Source organism: Equus przewalskii, chromosome 2 (assembly GCF_037783145.1).
Source record: "Equus przewalskii isolate Varuska chromosome 2, EquPr2, whole genome shotgun sequence".
Lineage (NCBI taxonomy): Eukaryota > Metazoa > Chordata > Mammalia > Perissodactyla > Equidae > Equus > Equus przewalskii.
Window position 1 is genome coordinate 52,881,142 of NC_091832.1, and position 23,966 is coordinate 52,905,107.

At 43.0% G+C, this 23,966-nt stretch overlaps 2 long non-coding RNA genes across 2 annotated transcripts in view; both read left to right on the top strand.

Annotated features, from left to right (window-relative positions):
• The first annotated feature begins 1,015 nt into the window (after positions 1 to 1,015).
• Positions 1,016 to 8,338, top strand: LOC139082026 (uncharacterized). The gene is made up of 3 exons (XR_011537679.1): positions 1,016 to 1,142; positions 5,072 to 5,229; positions 7,926 to 8,338. It is a non-coding gene; the product is annotated as an uncharacterized lncRNA (long non-coding RNA).
• A 9,292-nt stretch (positions 8,339 to 17,630) lies between these two features.
• LOC139082027 (uncharacterized) overlaps positions 17,631 to 23,966 on the top strand; it is a 41,873-nt gene continuing 35,537 nt past the window's right edge. Inside the window, exon 1 of the long non-coding RNA XR_011537681.1 lies at positions 17,631 to 17,791. This is a non-coding gene — a long non-coding RNA (uncharacterized lncRNA). The remainder of the gene's footprint in view (positions 17,792 to 23,966) is intronic.

Consider the following 23,966-nt stretch of genomic DNA (forward strand, 5'->3'; position numbering starts at 1 on the left):
ACTTTATTTATCGACACTTACTTGGATATCTTTGCTGGTTCTTTTATTTTAGAACTTCCTGGATCACTTTGTTTTAGGGTTGTACCCAGAACTGATGCAGGATGGGCAGCATGGCATTTCCCAGCATGCACTGCTTGTAGGGTTCTCTGCTCTCTCTCCAGTGAGCAGTGCTTCAGGCTCACTACTGGCAGGCGGTGACCTTCTGCCTCCCTTCTTTCAGACCACTTATTTCTATCACACATCTTTTCCCAGTTGTTTCAAAAAGTGAAGCCTGGTTTTGCCATGATGAAAAGTCTTGATTGGGTATTTCCATCCCGCTTCTCCTCAGTGGAACTCACTGGCAGAGTCTGATATCACATTGTCTCTGAGTCTTAGTGTTTGGAGTAGTAAGTTTTCATATTTCTCTGTCCCCTCAGTGATGTTTTCGTGTGAATCTGGTAGAGACAGTCATCATTTTAACCAAGAAGGCTTGTTTTTCATCACTGATCCCTCTACGGCTAGAAAGGGAGTTACCAGCTGTGGGTTAATGTTTCTGACTTCAATCTTTTTTTCTGTTCAGCATGAATAATTTGGGGGAAAACAATTTTATTTTTTTTCTTAGTATTTCCCTTTCAAGAAACATCAAGTACTTTATGACCATTACTTAGAAACAATGCATAGTTTGTTTGGGTCTTGTGTGTTGGGTATGAGTGTGTTTTTCTAAACAGATGTTGAGCAAAATCTTCAGGTCATGTGTGAGGCAGAATACTCAGAAGAATGCTTCAGAGCTCTGCCGACTTTAAACAACTTGTTAAATCCATTGTTTATTAAAGTGAAACAATGGAAAAGAGGAAGTGGTGGAAAGCTGCTTGGTTAATATTAAATGAAAGTCATCTCTCTCCTCCACATAAGACATTTCAAACCACAATGAATTATAAGCTAAATGAAGTTTTGAGAGCTGGTTCAGAAATCTTTGAACCAAACCAAATCAAAACACGGCCCTAATGGCATGAGTCTCATGTGAAATGTTTTGCAGGTTGTTTTCTGCAGACCCACAGTGAGTGTGCAAGAGGCGGGCTCTCAGGGTCGACCTCAGGCCTCGTGTGCCAAGCAGGAGAAGAGGTGTAGCTGGCGCGAGCCTCAAGAAAAACGGATCTAAGAAGGTGGGAGATTTTCCTGCTGAGACGGAAGATCTGGCTTCACTTTGGGTTGACTGAGTGCTTGTTTTTTTACCGTTTCTTCAAGTAAAGTCAAACATCCACTCCAAGCAGGCTGCAAACTCCCCAGGACACTGAGGCAGCAGGCAGAGGAGGCAGGGCTTGAGGGGTAAGAACGATACAGGGCTCCTTACTGTTATGGTTAATTTTACGGGTCAACTTTTCTAGGCCACAGTACCGAGATATTTGGTCAAACACCAGTCTAAATGTCACTGTGAAGATATCTTTTAGACGAGATTAACATTTCAATGCATAGAACTTGCGTAGAGCAGATTACTCTCCATAATGTGGGTGGGCCGCAACTAGTCAGTTGAATGCCTTAATTGAGAAAGATTGAGGTCTCTGAAGAGGAGGGACTTCTGCTTCCAGCCTGCCTTTGGGGTTAAGTTACAACATTAGCTCATCTCTGAGTCTCCAGCCTGCTGGCCTGCCCTGAAGATTTCAGACTTGTCAGCCTGCCATTGGCAAGAGCCAATTTTAAAATAAATCGCGGTCTGTCTACCTATCTATCATCTATCTATCCTACTGGTTCTGTTTCTCTGGAGAATCCTGACTAGTACACTTACCAAAGTATAAAGAAGATACATTACTCCATAGGCTACTTAGGCAAGTGCCAACTCATCCTTTCTCTGGTAATAATTCAGCCACCCTCCCAAGGCCTGTGATCAGTCCACCCCCGAATCTGAGAAGTCCCTTGAGTGGCTCCCCAGTACCCACAAAGTCAAGTCCAGACTTCTCAGGCTTTGAGTTAGGACCTGTTGAAGTCTGGCCTCATATTCACTATCCTACCCGTTATCCTCTGACACAAAATCTCTGCTGTAGGCTGACGGTTTGTCCTACTCTACCTGCATTTGTCAGAAGAATTTCTTCTGGCACCTTGACAGTCTGTTTCTCATGCTTGGAATGTCCCGTCTTTTCTTCTTCAAGTCTTTCCACTCTTTCAAAGCACATCTCAAGTTCTGCCTCCCCCACGCAATGTCCTCTGACTGTACCCGTCTCTCAGCTCCACTTATAATCTCTAGTCTGCCTCACACTGCAATACCTGTTCTCCAATATTGATTCAAATATGTGTATTAACTCAACTGTAGGCTCCTGGAAACAAGACACTGAGTGTTTCACTCATTCTGCTTATCCCATGGCGCCTATTAGAGTGCTGAGTACGTGGAGGCATCACACAGCCCTTGACAATTGATGGCTGAGAGAACGTCATCCGGGGTTATGCAAATTGACCTTATGTCGCCTAGACCCAAAGCTACATGTTAAATTGTACAGTCTGCCACATGCTTTCTCTTAGGAGGAAATGGTCCTGTTGTGATGTGGTTTAAATGGGAACAGTGCTAATGACTTCCAAGCAGTTATTGTCCATCTCACTCACTAGTAAATTGCCGTTTGCTGCCTTGTGCTAACTGCTGGTATTATTCTCTTTTGAGGCATTGTTTTCTTATCCTGTGCTCTAATATTTCATCAATTTATATCTCAGAGTTCAAGACTTAGTATGCCCCAAGGTGCCCGGCACACAGTAGGCGGTCCATGATCCACGCCATGACAGAGAGCACGTGGGGTATGTTCTACTCTTTGCTGTGAGGTCTACCATGTCATCCTCATGCCTTTGTTCGCATAGCTTCCTTTGCTTGCAACACTCTTCTTCCTCTTCTCTGTCTAGAAACTCCATCTTATCCTTCAAAGCTCTGCTCGAATATTACTTTTCTGTGATGGCTCTTCACTCAGGCTATATTAGTTACTCCTTCCTAGAGGTCCCCCATAGCCCAGAATTCTATTGTGAGTTGTGGTTGTCTGTTTCTTTGTATTTCTCTCTCTGTCCCAGCTCTCAGGAGGACATCGGGTTCTTGAGGGCAGAAACTACATTTTTCATCCTGATATCTCAGACTTTGGCACATAACGGATAATAAATTCTTCATGAATGAATAAAAGAATGAATGCTAGTCAAAATAGTTGAATATGCTTTTGAAGTCTTGACTTGTGCAGAGGGCAGAAGTTGATATGGTACAGTTTGAGGAGGTCTTCTCTCCTCAATGATGGTCCTTCAGTAGGGGACAATGACCTTCATTTTGCTATTCCAAAGAAGACTTAATATATAATTACCCTTGGGAGAGGTCACAAACCAACTGTCACTCACCTTGAATAGTCCTATAATGAATACTAGAATTTTTCTGTATGTAGACTTTGGTGAATGATGGTGAGGAAATCGAGGTGGAGCATTAGAGTTCTGAATGCTTGATGAGTTGGGTAAGACATCATAGAAAAGGATGCTGGAGATTTCAAGATGGTCTCATTCAGCCGTGCTAGGGACACTTCTGTGGCACTTTAAGATCACTGGGGGAGAGATCTTAGTACCCCTTGTAGGTAGGTGTTGACTTGTCTTGGTTATACCAACTCTGCTACCTTCTATATACACAGTCTCATACAAAGTATTGAACCTCCCCAAGTCTCAGTCACCTCATATCTAAATGGGGTTTAGAATGTACAACTCAGAAATCAGTTGGAGGGACTAAATGAGATCATGTACATGAGAAATGGAACAGACTAGTATGTTATTTTGTATTTTTTTCCAGTAAAAAATATTTTTCTAGTAGCGTGCCTAGCGTATAATGAGCATATTTTTTGAATGTCGCATATTGCACGTATGTAGTGCACAACTAGTGGCCATGGTTAGAATTTCTGGAAGCCCGTTTCATGATTAAACCAGGAAAAGGGTTTGCAAGCAGAATGCCTGAGCCACCTTTTCTTTCTCCCGGTGAGTATTATATTCCCCACTTCTGACGACCAGACCCAACCCAGTTGACCTCCTTTTTACCTTTTTCCCATTAGTGCACATGCCTTATTTTTAGAACCCTCTATTGTCACCTGTTGGATAAAGGAAACTTGGCATTGTTTTCTCAAGTCCTCTGCCTGATGATGATGCAGACTAGAATGACCATGGCCAGGGAGGGCTTCTTGGAGCACAGTTGTACAGCATATATTTTCATCAGCCTTTGGGGACTGGCTATGTTGTGGCCTCTTACTACACAGGAGAGTCCCCTGACCTGACGCTGTGCCTGCTCTTGCAGCTCCTTTCCCATCCAGACGTAGTTCCACTACTCCTGAGCCCATATAATTATTCATTTTTTAATGCTCAACTGATTTTTGAGAAAATTTCCTCTTTTCCTGAGCTATGAGAAGAGGGGGGAGTTGAGTTTAGGGATGAAGAGCCAGTATTCAGGGATAACAATGGGCTGGAGATAAGGTCAGAGCCTATCCTTCTGCATGAGCCCTTGGACACCATGGAAAGGATCCCACACTGAAATCAGCCATCTTGTCTTGGGCATGTGCCATTCTGCCCCACCCCCCTGCTAGCTAGTGGTCTCTTGCAGCCAGTATCTCTGGAATATGCGTTGGGCAATGGTCACAAGGTGGCCCACAGATTGTAGCTAATCACATTGAGAAAGTTTCTTCAGGAAGGAGGGGATCCTACAAAACAGGAAATTCATGGTGGCAGGTGTTAGGGTCTGTTAGACTTTAGGTACTTTGTCTCTGTAACTGAACGGAATATAGATGTGGTTGGTGCCCTGGTGTGATGGTTAATTTTACGTGTCAACTTGACTGGGCCATGGGCTGCCCAGATATTTGGTCAAACATTATTCTGGGTGTTCCTGTGAGGGTGATTTTCAATGAGGTTAGCATTTAAATTGGTAGTTCTAGGAGAGCAGATTGCCCTCCTTGATGTGGGTGGGCCTCATCCAACCAGTTAAAGCCTGAATAGAACAAAAAGGCTGACCCTCCCTTGAGTAAGAGAATTCTTCCTGCCCATCTGTTTTTGAATGGGATATCTGCTTTTTCCTACCATTGGCCTTGAACTGAAACATCAGCTTTCCTAGGTCTTGAGGCTGCTGGCCTTCAGACTGGAAAAACGCTATCAGCTCTCCTGGTTCTCAGGCCTTTGGACTCAAACTGAGACCAAACCACCAGCTCTCCCAGGTCTCCAACTCGCCAACTCACCCTGCGGATGTTGGGAATAATCAACCTCCCAAATCAGGTGAGCCAATTCCTTATAATAAATCTCTCTCTATATATACATCCTATTGGTTCTGCTTTTCTGGGGAGCCTTGACTAATCAACCTGTCCTGAGCTATGCCTGAGATCTGATGATGGGCCAGGACAATTGAAAAGGACGTAAAGTTCATGGAGAGGTTATTCAACCAGCTCGTGTGGCCCTGTCTGGTGCTGGGTTACTAGCTCCTGTCTTGTGTTTCCAGTTTGGCAGGATCAGAATTTCTGGTTCACAAGCATGGCCTGACCTAGGGCCAGCTCCTGCTGTGTCCGTGCCTCCCAGAAGGGGATTTTCTAGACCACTGGAGATCCTGAAGCCTCTCTGACAAAAGGGCTGGAGACACTCTGCCAGATGGGCCTGGAAGGTGGCACATAAGTATAAGATCAGGACTATCCTGGGTTTGAAGGGAACCAGGACAGCTTTGTGACATAACAGGAGCCCCACTGGATTTTCTGAAGTGCAATTTCACCCCGTTTACACTTCTTGGTGTGTGTCCGATAAACAACAATAAAATGTTCTTTTTGACTCTGAGTCAGTATTCTTAAGTGTGAGAGGTTCAGAAACTTTTGCCAGCTGTGAATGGGGAGAGAGTAAATGGAGAATTACTCGTTGAGTGCCGTTTTCTTGAATCATGAGGGTACGCGCCTATAACAAGTCTTGGCTAGCATGGGGGTCAGTGGAGTAGCTCCTACTTCTATTTCTACATTTAACTCAGGGGATGACCTTGGGAAAGTCACTTACTTGCTCCTGGCCTCCTATGTCCACTTGCCTGTGAGAAAGTGGTCCTGTTAGCAACTCTCAAGTGTGTTAACTATACTGTTAGCTTTAGTCACCATGCTGTACATTAGAGTCCCCAGCACTTACTCATCTTACAGCTAACCTGATTGTGGAAATCATCCCGTAATATATACATATATCAAATCATCATGGTATATACCTTAAACTTACACAATGTTCTATGTCAATTACATCTCAATAAAGTTGGGAAAAAAAGAAATGTGAAAAAATCCATCAAAATAAAAAAAAAAAGTGGTCCTCAAACCAGTAGTCTCCACATCGCCTGAATGCTAGTTAGTGCTTGGGAAGCTCACGCCCTGCCCAGACCTACTGAACCGGAAGAGCACTTGAACAGGATTTCCAGACCACCTATTTACGTGTTAAAATTTGGCAAATACTGGTATGGAGGAAAGAGCACCACATTTTGGACTTACCTAGAAACTACTGTTTTCTTGGTCTGGACACTTCTGTGTGACTTTCGACATGTCACTGGAATTTTCCGAGCCTCAATTTCCCTATCTGAAAACGTGGGATAAAAATATCTGCCTACCAATCTGATGGAGTTTTCACAAATATCAAATTAATATAAAATGTCATGCACATGTACTGAGTGACTTCTGTGTGCCTGGGCCTGTGCTAAACACTGCAGGGCAAAGAGATAAATAAGACAGTTCTGATGTCCAGGAACCCAACCTCTAGCACAATGGGAAAAGATGTATGAAAGTACTGTGTAAATGCAAAAGGCTACCTAAGTGTTAGCTATTATTAGTATTAATGGAGATAATAATACTTGCCCTACTTATGCTGCATGGTTATTATTAAGCTCAAGTGAGATAAAGCATGTCAAAGCCATTAGAAAAGCTGAAAAGTACTGACGTAAGAACTTATTATTAGTATTATTATTGCCATCACTGAGTGAATGATAATTAAATCTAATGGGGGCAAACCTAGATTTAATTACATTTACTCAAGCTGCAGAGGATCCTGGAGTTTAATACCAAACTTGGGACTCTTAGTTGAACACCCAAGGGGATTCTCATTTGCTTTTGGTTCTTTTGTGGAGTTGCATCGAAAATTAAAGGTCTGTAAGTACTTCTGCTATTTCAGGCTATCTGATCCTAGAAGCAGGGATTTCTTTGCAGTTTATTGGCGACTCACTGAAATGCATCCACCTGTGGTGGAATGTTCTATCTGATGGGCAACCCGACAATAGCACTACCCTGCCGATAAGAATGTGGTCAAGTGGAAAAAATACAGGAGGCCTGTGCTCTGTGAGGTCCTCTGTCTGGGCACAGGCTCAGGGGCAGTCTCCTGCTCTGGGTGTTACTGTCTGCAGAACCCAGGGCATCCTGCTGAAACTCTGGGTGCTCATGGTGGGCAAAGGATGTTGGAAATCCTTCAGTCTTCTTCCAGCGAAGACACTGGCCTAGAGAGTCCACCTGGCATATATAACTTGCTCCAAACCACACTTCAAGCTGATGGAAAAGGAACTTGAAAACCCTGTTCTCCTAACTCCCAGTCCAGTGTCCTCTCATTACCTCTTGATGCACAAGAAGATGATTTTTTTTTTTTTTTTTTTTTGCTTTGAGTAGCGAACACACCCGCAGGGAGACATGTCTCACTGCAGTTTTGATTCGGATGTGGCTCACATGTCTACCCTTTGCTCTTCATTCTTGATAGTGTAGATGCAGTCCGTCCTCTTCTTCCTCACTGGCTATAGATCTTCTCTCTTAATACCACCTGTGACATGGTCAGTGCAAATTTTAATGAGGCAGAGAAAGGGCAAGAATAGCATTTCCCTCCTCTTCAATCCTCATGAGTGTTGTTTAGTCTTTTTTTTACATACTTACCATGGTCTGCTTGGATTTTGAGTTATTCATTTATGTGTCTACCTTTCCCACCAGATTATAAGGCTCTGGGGCTCAGAAACGCACTCTCTCACTGTTCTGGAGGCTGGAAGTCCACAATCAAGATGTCAGCAGGGCCAGGTCCTTCCAGCCCGCATCCCTCCGGCTCCAGGGGAGAACCCTGCCTTGCCTCCTCCAGTTCCTGGCGGCTCCAGGTGTTCCTGGGCTTGTGGCTGCATCCCTGAAATCTCTGCCTCTGTCTCCACAGGGCTCCCCCTCTTCTCTCTGTGTGTCTCTTGTAAGGACATTTGTCATTGGATTTAGGGCTCTGGAGATGGCAGCTCCACTGTTGAAATCCTGCTTTGTCACTTGGTTGCCCAAGTGGCATTATCACTCTGAACCTCTATAAACTGAGATCAAATCATATCTACCTTATTGATGGTGAAAATTAAATAATACATGTGAAGTCATTGATCTGTTGTAGTTACTGCTAACTCCATCTCTGCTGTTCTCAGATGTGGTTTGGGGGGTGGGTGGGGGACAATGTCTGATTAATCTCAGCCACCCTCTCACTTCCCCATGCTACACTCATCCGAGTGGACTCTTAAAACGACATCTGCCGGAGCTCCCAGCATTCCAGAGCTTTCAATCACCGTGAGGTCACCTACTCTATCGGTTCCTTTCCAGGAGTCTGGATTGGCTTCTTTGACCTTTAACTACTGTTGCCTATGATCTTTTGTTATTGCTTCCCAGCTCTGATGTCTCTCATCCTGTCACTGCCAAGCTTGCTCTCATTTTGTTTTGAAGGATGGTGATGATTCGTTTGGGAGAAAAATATTGTCTGTTTACCTACATGTGGAGTAATGTGTGCTGAAGTGAGAATAGATGAATGTCACCTGGCTTGGGACTCTTCCCTGGGCCCTGGCTCCTTATTCATGGCACATTTGCAATCATACGCTTTCTCCTCCTGAAGCTCACAGCAGGAAGTGACCTTTTCCTCCTCTGAACCTACCCACCCAGACTATGGGCATCTGAAGAGGAGGTGTAACTTGTACTGCTCTAGCCATCCTTAGCACCTTGCATCTAGTAGAAACTTAATACGGAGTTGCTTGATTCCTACTTCATGAACTTGATGCTCCTCCTTTAATTAAAAGATGTTCCCCTTAGCAGCAGGTAATAGAATTCCTCTGAGAGAGTGTCTCAGCTCCTCTCCTAGGAAAATGCCTGTGCTAGCCCACTTGGAGTAGAAACTGAGCCTCCAGGGCCTGGCTGAGCTGTTGGTGCTGAGGCTTCCAAAGGGGAAAGATACTTTGCATAACAGAGAGAAAAGAAATTTTGCTGAGAAATGGGGTATTCGGGAGAAAGGTGGTGAGGAATGGGGAAAGGGAGAGATCTCAGCAGACAGGATGAGCATGATGGCAGAATGCTGTGTCCTTGATGTAATGACCCCTACCCAGATCTGAAATAATTGGAGAAGCCTGGTGTGACTGGCTCTCCTGTGGATGCTGGGGAAAGGCTGATTCTGCCTGTGAGTGGTTGGGAAGGCAGAACTCGAGACTATACAGCTCTGTGATTTCACAGGAACCTGGGGAGGATTATAGCTAAGAAACAAACTTTGGACTTCTCCAGACATTGGAAACTGAGGTCCAATGCAATATGTGTGGGGTGCTGTAATTCAAGTAATTTAAGTCTAGAATGCAAGGGGCAGAGAGCCCTGAGTTGACCTCTAGATTATACTCATGTTGAGCCTGGCACAAAGTCATCCATTTAAAATGATATCCTGCCAGGACTTTGTGTTTCCTTAGAAAGGGGAAAATTTCAAGGTGAAACTGTTGCTATCAGAAGGCCACTTTGGGTCATCTCTGGGAGTCTGTGCAAGCTCCATTATGCCCAGCCATTAAGCTGACTTTAGGCACTTGGGCTACTGCTGCTCTCCCTCCTGCCCTCTCTCTCAACATATACAGGTGGCGGCTACCACTGGCGACCAGGCGTTTGGGGCCTCTTAATCTTGCTTGTGTTGTAGGCGGTTATGGCTTGCTCTGGACACCACCACCTCCTCTTCTCTTGAGAGCTGTGGAGCTAGGCGGGCAGTGGATCTTGCAAACCTGAAATGGGGTCACTAGAGCATCGAGTCTGTGCTCAATTTCCTTACCCGCATGATCAGGAAGAGGAGACAACCAAGCAAACCCATGTGCATATTTTAAGGATGAACAGATGAAGGTTTCTGAGCTTCCCAGATTATCCTTTCACAGAGCACCTCAGTAGGCTTTCCTGTGCTCCTGCAGCTGTGCAGCGGACAGCAATTGCTGCAGGGGTACAAGATTGTAAGAGGTGGATCAATATTTTTTTTCAATTTGCCTTACCCACAGCTGTTCACATATTTGGTTTCTTCTAATGTTCTTTCTCCCGGACTTAACCAGAGGAGGATTTTCGTGAACCATAATGCAGTATAAATTAAAATTAACAGTAAAAGTTTTAAATTAAAAAATGACCTTAAATAATTCTTGGTTTAACAGGAAAAAATCAAAAGTGCAATAATAGACTCCTTAGAAAAGAACCAACAATGAGAATACTGCATATTAAACTTATGCCACTGTTGTTCTCAAGGGAAATGTCACTGCGCTGAATGCTTTCAGAAATAAACAATAAGAATTGAGAAGAATTAACCTGGGAATTGCAAGACGTTATAAAAAATATACACCTGAGGAAAGCAAGAAGAAAATTATGAATGTTGATATTATTAAATTAGAATACATAAAGCTAATATAATGGATTTATAAATCTACTAGATATTTCTTTTAATATTATAAGATAGAACAAACTCTGGATAATGTAAATTATAAAGGTAGTGAAAATACAAATGTTTAAGATGAGAAGAAAGAGGATAGACCCTAGAGAAAGAAGTGATTTAAAGAGTGAAGGAAATATTATGGACGACTTTATGTTAGTAATTCTGAATATACTACATAAATAAATGATTTTCTTATATCTACAATTCACCAAGTTGACTCAAGAAGAAATGCAAACCCAGGACAAAACAGTAGCCACAAAATAATTGGAAAAACGTTTAAAGACCTACTTCTAAAAAAAGGTCCTGGTATGTATTGTTCTACTATGTTTTTCTTTTAATTTTTTAAGGAAACCCAATAATGATAAAAGAAAAATGGACAGATTTGACTACATAAAACCTAAAAATTTATTATTGCACAAGATATAAATAAAGTTCGGAGCAAAAGGATAAATGAAGAGGAAACATGAGATTATATAAAAAAAAGGGTTACTAGTCTTTGTATGCCAAGAGCTCTTAGAGATTAATAAGAAAAATCGCCTACAATAAGTAGAGTTTATGAACAAACAAGAGAAAAAGAGAGACAATTTGTCAATAACATGCAGAAAGATACATACCTTACTAGGAGTTAGGGAAAACAATTGAAACACTGTATTTCACCCATCAGATTGGCAAACTGGAAGACATTTAAACCATTAAAACATCGTTTGCTGACAGGGGAGTGGGGAAATAGTACTGTCACACAAGTTGTCAGGATTATGGACGATTACAACCTCTCTCGAAAGTAATTGGCAATCTTTCTTAAAAGTGCAAAATGTTGATCCAGAAAGACTAGTTCTGCGAATCTGTTTCTGAGAAATAGTTATTCCTTTTTAAAAATAAATGTATACGAATATTTATTACACCATTGTCTTAAAATACCAAACATTCTGAAAACGACCTGAATGTCCAATATAGGGAGATGACTGTATGAATTACTAAGGCAGTCATACCCAATTAATTTCTCAAGCCCAAATGTCAATCTTCAATTTTCATGTATATGCCATATCCAATTGATCAACGAATTCTGTTGGCTTTCCCTTAAAAATGATTCCAAATCTGAACACATCTCTCCACTTCCATGGCCCAGGCCCCCACCGTCCTGTCAAAGACTCAAGAAGGCTCCTACCTGCTACCCTTGCTTCCACTCTGCTTGTCCTGCTGTCTCTGAAGCGCACAGCTGCCAGATGAGGAATTTAAAATGTAAAACAGGTGCTCAAAACTCTCTCGTGTCTGTCCTCCCATTGCACTTGCAATGACAGCTACGATCTGACCACAGCTTCCAAGGTGTTACTTGATCCCCTACTTGGCCATTGCTCCACCTCACTTCCTCCCCTTGCTCCCCTTGCTCTCTTCTCTACCAACAGGCTTCTTGCTGTTCTGGGTCATGTACAAGGACCTTTGACCTTGATGTGCCATCTGCTTAGAACCCTTTCCCCCAGGTTACTGGCACAACTCTTCTTCATTTCCTCTGCATTTCTGTTGGACTTTGTCCTTCTCAGACCATCCTGTTTAAAACAGCGACTCTCCTCTGATCCTATCTACCTGCTGACACATTCCGAGGAAATGCAAGTCCCAAATCTAAGAAAGCGCTGAAGAGTAGTTTAAATCATTGCTAACTTCTCTCAAACAGCTCCTAAGGATGGGTGACAGCAGTGTCCCCTACACCAATTTAGGTTCTTAAGCACCAAGCACTTTGCACAGATTGTCTCATTTCATTTTCACCAGCACTCTTCTTATTAGTGTTCCTTATTCACAGATCACCAATCTAAGGACGAGCGAGGGTGAACAACTTGCTTGTGATTTTCTGCAGTGTAAGTGGGGGGCCCCGGGGGAACCCTGGCAGTGGGGCTTGGCCCCAACAGCCTGCACTGCCTCCCAGGGCACTAGGCATTTCTTTCCTTCTCATTCTTGCACCGTCTCACAAAGCACAGCAGCTGTCTTTAATCTCATGTTTCACTCTCTCAACATTTCCCCAAACTTCTTCCTAAAACCCAGCCCACACTGGCTGGTTGCTCTCCCACACTCTCTTCCCTCCGACCTGGGTCTCCTTCTCCTTGGCAGTGTCCAGTTAAAACAGTCTGGAATCTTGGCTTCCTGAGCTCTGTATCACTATCCACTTTGTCCTTATTTGCCCAAAAGACAGCCCAGGTGTGCCATCCCCTCCTACAAAGGGAGGCTGGGAGATCCTTGTCCCACTCGTCTTCAAGCTCCTAGGATTGCCTCTGTGGTCCTTCAGCATTGAACACACACTTGCTGAAAGACTCCGAGTGGACACGATTTCACCTCCCCCCCAATTTCCATAGGACATATTACCAATTCCATTCGTTTCACCCTTGTATTTAGCAATCAAGGCAATTGGTGGCTGTGCTGCCTTGAGCAAGTAACTTTACCACTTTCGATCTCAGTTTCCTCCTCTGTAAAATGGGGAAAATTATATCTACATTTTGAGCTCATTGTAGGGATCAAAAAACAAAGGATACCTATTAATACCTGACATGTAGCTGATACTCATTAGATGTGAGTTGATTTTGAATCAGAATCTGAGGGCAGACTATGTCTCTTTCATTGTTCTTGCAATGTTGAGTCATTGTATTAACCCTGAGGAAATCACTGGAAAAGAAACCTAGATTTCACAGCAGAGGTAATGATTTGATCAAGATTACATGGTATATAAAAAGCAAAACAAGCAAACAAACAAAATACATACAAGCATGCTTCTAACCCTCCTGTGCCTGACTCCGGGTCAGACATTTCTAATGGGAGCCTTCTGCAGAGCCCTTTGAGCAGTGAACGCACATGCATAGAGTGATGGGTAAAGAAATGGACCAAGATAGGGGAGCTGAGTTCTGATCCCACCTGCCTCTAATGACCTGTGTGATCCTACTGAAGGCATTTACTTTCCTTAGGACTCAGTTTTTTTTGTTTTAAAATGGGAAATATCCAAAAAACAACCCACCAACCACCAACAGAAACTTTCTCTGCTTGCTTCACAGAGTGGCTGGGTCAAGAAAGATAAGTATAGTAAAGGTACTTTGTCAATCATAAAATACTATAAAATAGAGATTATTATGATAATTTTATAGTCTTCCTTTCAATTGAAAAAACAGTGCAGCCATAGATGAGCATTTCTCCCCAGCATGGATTGCTAGGTACATTTTGCAGATGCTGAGCAGCTTCCACTTCTCTTTTTGGGGAGATGCTGCTCTAGGGAGCTGCGTCAGCATCAGGATTAGGAAGGGCGTGATCAATCACTGGATCTTGAACTACAACTGACCTCCCTAGGCCATTCGATTGCTTCCTCTTCCTCCGATAGCACTGTGCTCAGCTCTGGGAGCGGGAAGGGGAAAATACCTGTTGGCCATGAAATTATCTCAAAATTTCTCTTTCTCTCTCTCTTATCTATCCATATCTATCTATCTACTTATTTTTTTCAACCATTGGTTCTTGATCCAAACTCTTCTTTTTGTTGGCAAAAGCCAGGTTTATTCATTGTCATAAAATAGGAATGCTCTAGCATGGCTGCTTGCCACACACATAAGGACATATATCTCTCTATTATATTTGTTTCTATTTATCTGTCTGTCCATCCATCTTCCATCCATCTTTCTATCCATCTATCATTCCAAGCTTTTCAACCCATCTGTTCAATCCTACCTGCTAGAGTTTATTGTTTTCTTTATCTTTAGCCTCTTTATCTGTTGTCTTTGGGGCCAACCTGGAACAGGAATGATGGCTTCCATCCAAGGAAGCTTCATTCAACTTATTCTCAGCCAAGTGGTGGTCTAAATTTGGAACCCCACGAGGTTTTGAGAATGTCTTTCAACCTTTGGGTGATTATCTGAACCCAATCTAAACCTTCATGCTTGAAGACTCCCCTATTGTTAAGTATGGCTCCTGTTCACTGCTGGTCAGTCACCTGGCTGTTTTCCTTTTGTCTGGGAAATGACCTTGTACAAATTCTCTGGATTGTTTAAAACCAGCTACCTGGCAGAGGGTGGTGGATGATGGTTGAACCATAGAATGTTGATAGCTTTCAACTCAGCTTTCCCTGGACCAGGGCCCAAAGCTCCAGGCTTTGCATAAACTCAAACATGATTTACCTGAAGAGGAGCTTTCCCTAACAATTGTTTATGGTGCAGTCTGAGCCACAAAAGCCTCAGACAACTCTGGGCCAGAAAGCACAGGGATAGGTGTGGCCAAGAGCAACAGTGGGGATAGGATAGCTGATTATAGCACACGACCCACCTCGCCCATCACTGGTGTAGCTTTGGTTTGGCGGTTTGATTTTAGCCATCTCGATTTAGTCTCCTCTACACTGAATTCTAGTGGGGGACTTGAGAAAGAGCTTTTATTTCATTCTTGGCTTAAAAAAACATAAAGGCAATATGTTCTTTTAAAAGAGAAAACAGCAAAACAGGTTTTGCAAGGGCTGGATTTTCAGTTCTGGAGTTTCCCAGACAACTTTGAAAGGCCTTGGCCAGGGCTACCCATGGCTATTTAGAGTAAAAAAAGGTAAAAATAATATGTTATAGTTGTGTAGCGCTTTATACTTTAAAGGCCTTTCCATCGATCATTGATTGCATACATAATCTCCGCTAGCCCGTGTGCTAGGGGAACAAAGGAATACGGCAAGGTCCTTACTCTCAAGGTGCTTCCAGCTCAGCAGAGGGAGATCAACACTGACGTAAACTGGCGTGATAACACAATGGTCCCGCCGCCATACCACGCGTCTCTGCAGGGGAGACGAGGGAGGAGGCGATTCTGCTGTGATGAGGGTAGAGCCTCTAGAAAAGTAGGACAAAAATACTGTAAAATATTCAAGGTTGAAGGGACCATAGGTTTTATATAATCTTACATACTCATTCTAAAGATGAGAGAACTTAATACCAGATCTGAGGTGCCTTGCCTGAGGTCATGCAGCTAGATTAGCAGCCAAGCGGGTCTAGGATCTGCCCTCTGGGTTCTCAGGGCAGTAGTGTTTTCTCCCCCACGACAATGTCTTGTACCCTCAGGAAGGGACCTGAGCACTTGGGTGGGGCGCTGGACTGTGCTGGTGAAGACCCCTTCCTCCTCTGTCCTGCATGTAGGGCACGTTCCAGGCCAGCCGGGCCTCCAGCCTTGCTCTCTGCCTTTCGCCCTCTCCTTCAGGAACGACCAACTTTGATGCTGGGGGTGTCTCCAGGGATCAGCTGTTCTCACACACTCTACTGTTAATGGGTTCGTTTTGTGATCTTTCTCAGAGTACAGCATTTAGCAGGTCTCAGGAAGAGTAGCTAATAGAAGATTTTCAGGCATTTAGCACAGACACGCTTAGGGGACAGGAGAGTTTACCTACCTCTGTCAGTCACACTGCACTGAAGACCACTCAGTGGCTCTAGTTTTAGGGGCAGTGAAAGTGTTGGGGAAAAACCTCTGCTCTATTGGCAGAACCATTCCTTAGGCCACGGACGTGAACTGGGAATCCATGCCATCGTTCACAGGTGAAACTAGGTAGAGGCGTTGCTGGGGGTTTACAGGAGAAGGCCCAGAGAAGCGAAGTGAGTGACAAGGTCACACAGCTGGAGTGGGCCCTCAGTGCTCACGCTCTGGATGGAATGACTGCCTTCCCTCTTTCTGGCCTCTGGCCGGGTGCCAACTCTGCGGGCGTTGCGAGAATGGGGAGGCCTGAGAACCGGGTTTGGAGGCGGGGGCTCTGTGCGATTGTGCAAATCCGTCAGTCTCTGTGCTCTCGCTGTTGCTTCCTCCTTCTTCCCTGCGTTGGTCTCAAAAAGAAAAACAAACAGAAGTGTGCTCTCCCCCCCCTCCCCCCCCCAATATTTGACAAGCACTTTTTGTTGTGGGCTTATTTTGTTACTTAATTCCTGGTCCTTTTTGGCTCTATATGCAGAGCGTTAGCTCTTGGGATGGCTCTGTGAGTGTTTTCATCTCTATATGTCAACACACGAAAATATTAAAGTCCCTCAGTTTGATGCAGGCATCTGAGTTTGGTAATATCTGGTTTCTGAAGGCTTGGATCCCAGAGTATTCTAGACTACAAGTTTTTCAAGTTGTTCAAAATCACAGAGTCTTTATTTAAAAAACATCCCAGAATTGTGGCTAAGAATTATACTTATCTATATCTATATATCTATATCTGTCTATTTATCTATATCTATATCTATATCAGTATCTATATCTATATCTATCTATCTATATCTCTCATTAAAAATATAGTGTCTGTCTGTTGCTTTTTGCCATGGGTGTATTGCAACTGGCCCCTACTATATTGTGTGTAAATAATGCTAGAAAGGAATCAAGGGTGAGGAGTAGGTATAAGAAGGGGGAAAAGGAGGAAGACATATATATTAATTTTTCAAGAGAGAATGATTGACTCCTGATTTTTTCTAAACAAAAATTTTTATTTTGCCTACCACATACATGAACAAACATACACATATTTAAAGTATCGGCTAATAAGACAGAATTTACATCAGTTGACTGCAAAGATCTGTGTCGAGGCCATAGGTCCCTAGAGGTCATGTGCGTCGCAGGGAGCAGCATGGAGTGCTGGATGGGAGAGGGGCTGCTGCTAAGGTTTCAAGCCGCCAAGTGCTGCCACTTACCAGCACGATAAGCTTGAGAATATAACTTCCTATGGGCCTCAGTTTCCTACTCTGTAAAATCAGGGGAAATGGCATTATCTCAGAGGATTGTGAGAATTAAACAAAATCTTAAATTGCTTGGCACATGGCCTGTGTTCAACAGATGTTGGTTCTCTCATAACCTTAGAACCCTTTCTGTTTACCAAGCACTTGCACGTTATTATGGACTGAATGTTTGCGTTCTCCCAAATTCGTATGTTGAAACCCTAACTCCCAATGTGATGATGGTATTTGGAGGTGGGGCCTTGGGATATAATTAGGGTTATATAAGCTCCTGAGGGTGGGGCTTCCATGATGAGGTTAGTACCCTTTTCAGAAGCGATACCAAAGAGGTCTTTCTCTGCCATGTGAGGACACAGCAAGAAGGCGGCCATCTGCAAGCCAGGGAAAGAGTTCTCACCAGGAGCCAAATCAGCAGACACTTTGATCTTGGACTTCCAGTCTCCAGAACTGTAAGAGATAAATGTTTGCTGTTTAAACCACTCAGTCTGTGATGTTTTGTTTTAGCAACCCAGGCTGACTAACGCATACAGGATGGTATTTTATTTCTGTAACCCTCAGTCCTGGGAGTGGGTGGGACTTGCATGGTTCCTATTCTGTGGATGAGGAACTAGAAGACTCAGGGAAGTCATGAAGCCCAACATTTACGAGAACGGGTCAGATTCAGGATTAGATTCCATGTCTCTAGTGTCTAATTTAGCGTTCTTCAGTGATACCATGCTACCTTTCTGAATAACGATAGGGGGCTGTAGCGTAAGAACTGGAGATGGTGTGGGGTTTAATTTTATTTCATTGTTTCTGATTCGATTCCTTATGTGGATGGCATCAGTGCTTCTCAACTTGGGGTGATGTTACCCCCCAGGAAATATTTGGCACTGTCTGGAGACATTTTTGCTTGTCTCCTTTATGACCGGAGTGGAGGGTGCTACTAGCATCTAGTGGTTAGAGACCAGGGATGCTGTTAACCATCCTGCCGTGCGTGACACAGCCCTCACAGCTGAGAACCCTGGGTTATGGTGATACCATGGGATGCATCCTTCATCTGTAGATGACAGCACTTGTGTTTGCCTTCTGCCTGGACTCTGCCGAGTTTGGGAATCAATGTCTTGTTGTGAAGTACAATATAAAGCTAGAGGAGGAAAATACAGTCAGTCTTAGAAATAAAAGTCCTTGAACACTTTTAAACAATGTTATGGCATAGGAAAAATCATATTAAAATAACAGGAAACATCTAAGGTAAAATATTTCCCAATTTCATGACCTAATTAAATCATACCATATATACTTAAAATGTGAGACATTCATAAGCATCTAAATCCTAAACTTATTAGTAAATATTTATCTGATTCTAGAAAATGGCTGTGTAATCCTGGAGAACTGACAAAACATGTTCTAGAACCCTCCTCACAAGTCTGTTATTAAAGAAAGGAACTGAAACTTGGATTAATTGGATCCCTGGCTATTTGGAACTGCCATAATCTTGTATAACAGAAAAAATAGAAATAGCGAGAAAAATAAATTCACGAGGAGATTTAATTGTGAAAGGAATTTCCAGGGCATTTTCTGGGATCAGTACAGATTCCCACAACCCCTCCCCCTGTAGGTACTGGAACAATCTGGTATAGGATGTAAATGCTACTAGGGTCTTGTGGTGCTTCAGTTTTCCTGGACAGCTTTAGCCTGACTTTGCCAAGGCAGGAAAGTAAACCCTGAAAAAATTGCATCGGCACGAAGGATTGGAGGAGAAATGCTGCAAAAATGTTTTCTGGGGGTTCCACATTAGTTGCCTGGAAAAATGAATAACCCAGTGCTCTAGTTAATAGGGTTTTATTGCAGAACACCCTGGATACGTGAAAGATTGAGTTGACAAGGATGCAACGGAGGTACACGCCAGCACATACATCTTATAGAAGCTAGAGTTTACTGCAAGACGCTTAGGAATCCGTTCTCAAAAGAGCACCCGGGGGTGTTAGGCTGGGGATGTTTGAGGACAGGAGCCTCCGTGATCCTTCCCCAAAGCACACTCAGATCGTGGCAACAAAATTCTGCCTTTTGAAGAGGAGGTCCAGGGAGGTCATGGAAATCCCTGAGTGGTGGCTTGGCAAATCTCTTTTTTAAAAGTAAATCATTGTTTTCTTTAGAAAAATTTGAAATCCACCGAAAACTTAAGGAAAAACCGTATAATGTTTTGAAAGCTGTAATGAACACTATGTACTCCTCACCTAGATTTTCCAACTGCTTACCTATTGCGACACCACCTCCACGTCACTTTCTCTCTATAAACACACGGCCTTTGTGCTAAACCATTCAAACCGTTCATCAGTAGGCTGCAAACAGCATGACATTCACTCCTAAATACTTCGGCATGCATCTTCCAGGAAAAAGAATTCTCACACAACCACATCATAAACAAACCTAAGGAAACTGGCATGAATTTAGTATCATCGCCCAACACACAGTCCACAGTCAGATATTCCCCATTGTCTTAACAGTGTCCTGGGTAGCTTTCTGCTATGGCATTGCCTTATATGTCTCTTTAGTTTCTTCTGATCTAGAATGATTCCCAAGTGTTTCTCTGTTCTTCATGACACTGAAGCTTTTGAAGGGTCTGAGATTGGTCTGATAGTTTCCTCATTATTAGATTCAGGTCAAACAACTATGGCACCGTAAGTGCCATGCGTAAATAATGTTCTATGTATTCATTGTATCACACAAGAAGGCATAAAATGTTAGCTGCCCCACTGTTGGGCATGCCAAACTTGACTATTTAAACTAAGGATAGGGTGGTGACTGCCAGATCTCTCCATTGAAATGCAAATCCCACCCTCCAACTCCTGCCCCTCCCAGTTAATAAGTAATCTGTGGGGTGATACCTTGAGATTTTGTTTTTAACATGCACTGATGATCTTTGCCTGAATCAGTTATTACATTGGAGGGGTTTCTAATTTTATTAGTCCTTTTACATTTACTAGTTGGCATTCTTCTGCAGAGAGAGATTTCCCTTTCGTTCTTGTTTCTCTCTCCTCCCCACCCCTCCCCTTCCTTCTCTCTCTCTGTTTTTCAAGTGTCAGTATTGACTTATGCACTTTTTCAATGTTGTAATTTACTACCGTTGTTATTCTTTCCCCAGTTGCCCCAAGTTTGGACAATGAGAGCCCTCAGGACAGCTCGTGTGTTCTCCATCAGTCTTTGAACGTTTGCTTACTTGGCACAAAAGGTGTTAGGCTCATCTTATTCTTTCCCTGTCTGGGCCTGGAATCAGTGTTTCTCAAGGAATTCTGGTTCCTGCCAGTGGGGAGTGGTCTTCAGAAATACATAGACACAAACTTCATACTTATATATCCAATTCACGTTGAACATCATAGAATTTTTCCTGAGCTCCTCTCATTCCATATTTGCATCTCCCTTCTCTCACAGTGAGAACACTGGCTTCCTATAACATTAATTTATTTACACATTTAGTCAATATTACATCACAAATGAAATAGTTTTAAAATTACCACACTAATACCACTGAGAACAGCACGCCTAACTGTAAGTTTCACAATTTCTTTGCAACTTTTCTTCTTAGATTGTATCCCCTTGTATTTGAATTACTTGAAATAATTATTTTTCGTCCTATATATGTGTTTTAAATTTGATATGTAGTGAGGATCACTTGTTTCTATTTGTATTCCATTTTAGAGTTTGCTTTTTGCATCATTTGTGATTTTTATTTTTTGGATATATAAATCTTAAGATGGTTCAAAAGTCAAAACTATATAAAAAGATACACTCGCAGAAATCTCATTGCTTTCTATATCGCCTCCACCCATTCACACCACTTTCTATAGGCAATCATTTTCATTACCTGTTTTCATTTTCATTCTAGTTTATCCTACCTACTTTTCCTTTCCACAAAAAGAAAATAAACACGTAGACATATTCCTGTTTTCCCATACTTCTTTTACAGAAACCAGCATACTCTATAACCTCTTAAACAGGTTAACGTATAACATGCAAAATGCACCTCTCTCTTCCCTCCCCACTGTACTTATAATTTTTGGAGCTATCCACTGCTCCCAATTTGCCGTCTGTCCTTCCCTGAAGAGTTCTAAGTGAGCAATGGGTTCTGTTTAGAGAGCATCTCTGGGCACCAGATTGGAAGCCGTGTGTGATCTGACTGTTCTTCTGTCCTGTGGTGCTTAGAGTGTTTTCAGTAGGATCCAAATTAGTCTCAAGCTCCCCGTGCCTGCAGTGGTTCCTCATTCAGAAGTCTAGGTTGGCCCTTAATTTTGACACAGCTGTCCATTACCTTGCAATTCAGGACTCTCTTGTCAGGGGTGCTGGGTGAGAGAAAGGCTTGTTAACACAGTCCTCTCAATTAGGATATTTTATATCCCATGCCTTCTAGCATGATGGTGGGGAGAATGACACACATGCATTCCTCATTTACAATGCATGGTTTCCAAGGGGGCTTGTGATAGTTAATTTTATGAGTCAACTTAATTGGGCCAAGTGGTGCCCAGATTAAATATTCCATACTCACGTGAGCCAATTCTTCATAATAAATCTTTTCATACACACACACAATCATGTGTTGCTTAACTATGGGGATGCATTCTGAGAAATGTGTCGCCAGGCGATTTCGTCGTTGTGCAAACATCACAGAGTGTACATACACAAACCTGGATGTATAGCCTACTCACACCTAAGATATATGGTATTAATCTTATGGGACCACCGTCATGTATTTGATCTGTCATTGACTGATACGTTGTTATATGGTGCACAACTATGTGTGCTGGCTCTATTTCTCTGGGGAACCTTGACTAATACAGTACTGAAAGTTTACGTTTGGTTATAAATCTAACAACTGGCTGAAATCGCCACTATGAACACTATGAATACCTTGAACGACAGCTTAACCTCTGTTAGAAAGAGGCAGGCTAGGTAGATCCCATTAATGCTGGAAAACCCATTTAGAGATACAGAAAAGCGGATAGGCTGAGTAAGTTTTTGAATTTATAACCCTATTGCCTATAAAGGCAGCTGTCTACTAACGCCTCTTTGTCCCAGTTGTATGAGGCATCTCAAATTTCACTTGTTTTCTCCAAGCATAGGCTTTATCAATGAAGCAATAAAACAAACAAAAAAACCCCTTTCACGCTCTGAGCACCCTCTCAGCAGAGGTGCCAGAGCTGTGGCAAGAGTGGCCTCCTCAAGAGACAGTTTACTAATTCCTCAGAGAGAAGTACAGGGTCAGGATGGCTGGATAAGGAAGGGGCTGCTTTGCGAGGTTGGAAAATGCCACATGAAAGCATGGCCCTTTTCCCTAGGGGCTCTTGCAGAGGAAATCATAAACATTAGACTTTGGAGCATACTCCCCTGGAAAACTATTTATTGCTATAGCTTCATGGGCTTGGCTTGGGAATCCTGTCTCCAGCACAGCTGTACTTCCAATTTGTTCTGCCCTGCCCAAGCAATTGGATCATGTCCTCACCAGGGTGTTGGCCACTCAGATAACTTTTAGAGACAAAGACAAGCTATTAGTACAAGTCTCTTCTGGCGTCCTATGTATAGAATGCACGTCCTTCCGCAGTGCGCCTGGATGTCAGCCAGAGTCATCATATGCCCTTCTCAAAACCTTCACATCTTGTTCAACAGGGAGCCAATTTAACTCTGGGTCCCAGGCCGAATGGGTCTTGTGATAGCAGTATACTTTATTAGGATGAAAGCCAGAGAGGTTTTGCATGAATGTTCAGACTGAAGATCTCCTGCGACATTGCTTTTATCATCTTCTTCCTCCAAAAACAAAGCAGAATTACTTAATGATTATGAAGGATAAGACAGAGGGAAAGAGTTTATCTTTTTCCAAGCTCCCGTGTACAGAGGCTGGAGATGGTGGCAAGAATGATCATCTCCATTCTTGATGGGGGTGGATGTGTGTTCTGTAGACCACTCTTCCACTTTTCCCCAGATCTCTTTGACTTCCTCAGTGCCCTAGAAAGTGGGAGTGGGATTCAAGGACAAAAAGCAATGGGAGAAGGAGGGAGAGGAACTGAAGTTTGTTGAGTGCCTCCTATGTTCTTCAACATGCTTTCTTTGTGAAAACCTATCAATAACCCTGTAAATTAGTTAATCCTCTCTATATTCTACAGAAGAGGAAACTGAGTCTCCTTCATACGGAATGGCTTGCCCCAAATCACACAGATAGTGAAGTTTGACCCTAGGCTTACCAGCCCTTTCCGGTAAATCCTATTGCCTCTCTACACCAGCATCACAGCGAAGGGTCCTTAAAGAAGTGAAAATGTTGGGAAGAAATAAAACAATGCCCAATGCTGCGAGCAGAGGCAATAAAAGATACCCTCACTCCTTTCTCTCCATTCTCTCTTTCCATTATCGCAGGATTAGAGGAGGAGAGCGGGCAGCAGAGGGTGGTACTTCTGTGGAGAGAAGTGAAGGGGAAAGAAATCAACGACAGCTTGAAGGAGGACACTCTTGTGAGAACCTGGGGAGAGTCAAAAGGCAATTATCTTTTTCTTTCTCTTTCATTGTTAAGACTCAAGCCCAGGATGCATTCAGCTTAAAAGACACTTCTGACTATTGATAGCTAAGAGTAGTGATTCTCAAACTTTTTGGTCTCAG